Source organism: Monopterus albus, unplaced genomic scaffold, assembly GCF_001952655.1.
Source record: "Monopterus albus unplaced genomic scaffold, M_albus_1.0 scaffold90.1, whole genome shotgun sequence".
Taxonomy (NCBI): Eukaryota; Metazoa; Chordata; class Actinopteri; order Synbranchiformes; family Synbranchidae; genus Monopterus; species Monopterus albus.
The window spans coordinates 956,868-961,578 of record NW_018127970.1 but is presented as its reverse complement, the minus strand read 5'-3'; the positions used below and the strand labels follow the sequence as shown (position 1 = coordinate 961,578).

The window sequence follows — 4,711 nt, the reverse complement described above, 5'->3', positions numbered from 1 at the left end:
AAAGCCAGGAGCAATTTATTACCTGGTGGAATTCAAAAACTATTTAATGAAAGGGATGGGGGATACAATTTAAGGGGTCAGTTAAATTTAAAAATTCATGCTATACGTACAACCAAAAAAAGATTTTGTATTTCCATAAGTGGGGTAAAACTATGGAATAATTTAAGTGTAGACATAAAAAATAGTACTAGAATTGATGAGTTTAAACATAAATATAAAGGTATGTGTCAATCAAGATATATGCAAGAACAGGCTTAATGATTAATCAGATGGAACATTGTGGGTGTGGTGTATGAATGTTAACACTTTGTAATAATTCTTTAGTATATTACTTGTGTGGTATAGAAGAGAATTATTTAAGAATGTAATTATGTAAGAATGTTAACACTCTGTTATAATTTTTTAGTATATTCCTTGTGTGGTGTAGAAGAGAATTATCTATGTAGAGATACTGCTTGCAAACCAATGATGGTAAGATGATGTCATGGGGTAGGACTGGATAAGTCTGACTTCTTCCTACTCCATTCAAGCATATACTAGGTATAAGCAAATTGATATTGGATTAGCATTTGTTGGATATGTGTAAAATTATGTGTTGACATATCAACTGTCTTTACATGCTTGAAAGAATAAATTAAATCAAATCAAAAAAGTCTAGCCACAATTGAAGTTTTTTGAACCACTTTGTTTTCCAAAAATGTTTTCATTGAAACATTTTGTGTTATTATGCTTAGATTATTGAGAAATTCTATCACATAAAAGTATCAATTAAAAAAAGTATTCTTTAACTACCTCTGTACAAATTATATTTAAGAAGACACTATTGACATAATACTTTCATGGAGCTCTTGTCATTCTTATTTACTGCCTGATGAAAGGGATGAAATCGACCTCAGCTCTGCAGTGTAGTAATTTGGCCACATGATGGCTCTTTTTCACCAAAAAAGACAAAGCAGCTGTGTTTACACAACTTGAGGACATACTGTTGGTTGATCCTGAGTCTTCAGTCTGCATTTAAAGATTAGTATGTCAAAGAAGGTTTGCTCCTAAGAGTGGGACAGAGTTTGGTTTAAAAAAATAACCTGGTATACTGGTTTTTTATGAACCAACAAGCTTCCTAATTTCAGCCAGTATGAAGAGTTCATTCCTCTTTGTTTCAACTTGTCATGTATTTATGACAGATGGAGTTCAGCATCATATATGCACAGTACAAAAATCTGATTCATTTATGTAAATAATGCTGCGATGACAGATTTCTGTTTGTTTTTACTAGAGGCCTCAAGCACAAATGCCCATCTCCTGCCTCTCTGCTGTCACACCTGCACCAGGCAGTGAGAATCTGGGTCATTCACATGTCTTGGCAAAACCCCTAATTAGCTGCGAGTCACCTGCAGCCTTGGGGCCCCTCCACTAAAGTAATACCTACCTGTCTGTATGAGGGTGTGTCCACTTCACAAGTTCTGCTGCAATAATGGCATGAACCTGCCATGGCCCTGCCTCATTTGGCACTCACAGCATATGGCTTCATCATTCCTCCTCCAATCAGTTACTTGCACTCCAAATATGGAGATTTACAACCTCTGATCTGTGCAGTGTAGGTGACAAGTGACCTCCCTCAGGCAGATTTTAGGGCCTGTTGTGTCAGTGTATAGTGTGCTTATTTGTGTGCACAGTAATGTGTGTTAAGCTTAGGTTTCACTGGGTTTTCCTTGTGTGATTTCATTCTACACAGTGTCAGTTTTCCAGTTTGCTCAAAAGGAAGTATAAATGGATAAAAGTCCAAAAAGTAATATCCTATATAGCATCAGAATCATTCAGTCAACAGTTGTCACGTTGTTTGGATTGAATGTTTAAATTCATTCATGTGAGTTATTTATTTTATCCATTTGCAAAGTGGTATTTAAGTTAATAAACTGTGTGTGTTTAAGTCTGTCAGGTAGCTGAATGTCAGGTTGACACTTAAGTGGTGGTGCAAGCGATAGAGTCATGGTGCATTTGCTCAGTGTCAGTAAGGGTGTGTATTGGGATAATTCCATCAAATCAGAGCAAGACCTTAACATTTGCCTTTCCACTAAATCAAAGCCAGCGAAGAAAGAACCCTCCATTGAGGGGAAACTTATTTGATGTGTGAATGAGCGAGTGCGTCAGACCTTTGGCGAAACGTATTCATGCCTTCACAACTTGGGAAGAGTCTCTGTCTTTTGCTTAGATCCTACTGGAAAATTCATGCCTTTTCTGTCACTTTTTCCCTCCGTGTAGGCTGCTTGGCAGTCGGGCCCTCCTGCAGTCAGAGTTGCACCAGCAGCAGAAAGAGAATGGCTCATTGGTCACAGCCTTCATCTTATTCTTGACCTTACTGTACTGTATGTCTTTACAACCATGTTCAATATGTGCTAAAACCAGGCTTTCAAAATGGCTGTCAATCAGCATGCAGGTCAACAATGTCTATTAGAGCTGGTATGCTGTAGAACGTTAACCCACTCCAAGACATTTTTTAATTTTCTGAATGGATTTTGCTTGACAAAAAGCTGAATGTATGCTCTGCACATCAAGCCAAGTAGTATCAAATTAATAAATGATGAATGATTTTAATCAGGATGAATCCTGTTTATTTTGATGATCCCCTGAGTTCTTGTCCAGCAGCACCAGCAGATTCACTTTTCTGTTTTTTATTGGAATATTCAAGCAATTATTGACATTAAATTTCATACAGATATTTATGGTACCCACAGAGTGAATATCATACCTTTGGCGATCTCCTGACTTTTCCTCTAGTGCCACCAGAAAGGTTTCACCCATCCAGTAAAGTATCTCGATCATGTATCAGGTGCAGTTGCACCTTGAGTTTAGCGATGATGCCTAAATGTTAAGGTGCTAAATTAAATAGGCAAATGTGGCAAACATTCCACCTGGTAAATGTCAGCATTGTCATTTTGAGCATATTAGCTTGCTAACACTAGCATTTACCTGAAAGCACCACTGCACCTACATACAGCCTCACAGAGCTCCTAGCATGGCTGTAGACTGTTAGTCTTGTTTGCAACATTCACCTTTTAAAGAAACTGTATTTGCATATTTAGGATTTATGAAAGAGGAGAAAAGCATTAGGTGTAGTTTTAAGTTAATTTTTACCAGGTAATTAAACTTTATTGTATAATGACTTTTTGAAAATGTCTGTATATTATGACTTTTATCTATGTTGTTAATTATGATTTAGAAATATTTGATGCCTTTATTTTGACAGCAGCAGCAGAGAGGATGGACATAGTGTGCTCTGGGTAACGCGGCATTACAAGGTGCTCCATGATGATCTTTACATTTCATATGCCGGTAAGTCCCTTTTGGTGACACTCAGATTTTACCTCACCATAGCTTACAGGAATGTGATACTGCATGTTATTCAGCGGGAACAACAGATAGCACAGTTTTCATATAGTTCAGAAAACCTACTACTTTTTCTTGTGTATTTTCTCATAACAAGCTTGCTTAAATCACTGTTGTGAAGAAGTGATTTGCTACCAACTTAGTGCCCTTCTTCTTCTCAGGTGTATTGCTCAATGTAGCTTTTGAACCACTATCCTTAAGGCATGTGAAATGAGGCACGTTTAGTCCTGGAGATGGACTTGAGAGAGCAATGAGATGACAGATCCTAATTTGAAGCCCTCCGTATTTCTGAGTCTTCACTCTTATTTCTCAACCTGCCAGTTAGTAAAATTGCACTTCATATCTGGCAGGGCTCCTGTGTAAAGCCACAACGGGCAGGCGTGTTTGTGCATATTTGTGTTTGACAGTTTGAGCCTGTGGCCACCTGTAGCACTCTAGGAACTCGCCGTTTTGTTAACGGTCACAGCTTATCTCCACACGAGGCTTTGCATAACAAGGAGGAACAGCGCTTTCCCACGCTGCTTTACATGCATTTAGTTTTAAGAGTAATTGTTTGAAATAGAAGCCAAGCCAATTTATGCAATACTGTTTATCAGTGGAGAAAGGTGCTTTCATAACCAGGCAGTGTTAAAGTGCAACAGATCTAGACATGAGGTCAATGGCGAACTTGGCAAGAGGAAGAAATATTTCATTGCCCTGCCCACTGCTGTTTTCCATATTCAAACATGCATTGTTTGCACTGTAAATAATCAATATATAACATCCTGTATTTCAGTAGGCTATGTCAGATGTTTCTGGTTCTTTGCTTCTGTATTATTCCCTGTCATTTATTTTGTTCAGGGCTGAAAAGCAGAAAATACAGTATTTTTACTACTTTTTACTTTCACTCTACTGCATTTTAGAGGGAAATGCTCTGTACTACTTTTGAGATTAAGATTTCACATGAAAAGATAATGAAATACTGTAGCCTACCCTTTTTAAAGATTCTAGCAGTGGTTCCCAGTACTTTTTTCCTTGTGACCTCTGTATATAACCTAACCTAACTGGATATAAAGTAGTACAAGTTGTAATATTTATATGTTGAATGCAGGACTTTTACTTGTAATAGAGCATTTTTACATAGTTTTATTGGTAATTTTACTTAAGTAAAAGATCTGAGAACTTCTTCCTACACTGGTAAACTTTCTATCCTCTCTCTGCTGTGTTGTTTATCTGTGTGAGGTGTCCAGGACTATTAACAGCAGCTCTGCTCTCCAGGTTTGTGGTAGAGCAGGAATTATGGTAATAGCTGCTGGCAGGAAAGAAAATAAAATGAATGTGCTGCTGC

At 37.6% G+C, this 4,711-nt stretch overlaps 1 protein-coding gene across 1 annotated transcript in view; it reads left to right on the top strand.

Moving 5' to 3' along the window:
* The window catches only part of plekhh1 (pleckstrin homology domain containing, family H (with MyTH4 domain) member 1), a 181,879-nt gene that overhangs the window by 5,637 nt on the left and 171,531 nt on the right, over nucleotides 1–4,711 (top strand). The window contains exon 2 of the mRNA XM_020607996.1: nucleotides 3,245–3,330. The gene's annotated coding sequence lies outside the window, so the exon portion shown is untranslated. The remainder of the gene's footprint in view (nucleotides 1–3,244; nucleotides 3,331–4,711) is intronic.